The sequence below is a fragment of the Leucoraja erinacea genome, chromosome 37 (assembly GCF_028641065.1).
Source record: "Leucoraja erinacea ecotype New England chromosome 37, Leri_hhj_1, whole genome shotgun sequence".
NCBI classification, from domain to species: domain Eukaryota; kingdom Metazoa; phylum Chordata; class Chondrichthyes; order Rajiformes; family Rajidae; genus Leucoraja; species Leucoraja erinaceus.
Genome location: NC_073413.1, coordinates 8,538,522 through 8,538,857, shown reverse-complemented (window position 1 = coordinate 8,538,857; position 336 = coordinate 8,538,522).

Below are 336 nucleotides of genomic sequence, written 5' to 3'. Positions count from 1 at the left end.
TTACATACACTAGGAAGCTCCGAGATCCCCACACCATCACGACATTTTTGTAATCGGGCTCCATTTAAATAACAACTTCCCTTTTCCATTCTCCCTTCCAAATGTTTAACCTGTTCTCATATTAGACTCTATCTTCCAACGTGTTGCCATGACCAGGGACGGTGGCGTAGCGGTTAGAGTTACTGCCTTACACTGCTCACAGCTCCAGAGACCCAGGTTCGATCCTGGCCACGGGTGGTTCACCGTACTGAGTTTGTACCTTCTCCCCGTGACCTGTGTGAGTTTTCTCCGACATCTTCAGTTCCCTCCCGCTTCAGAAAACTTACAGATTTGTAG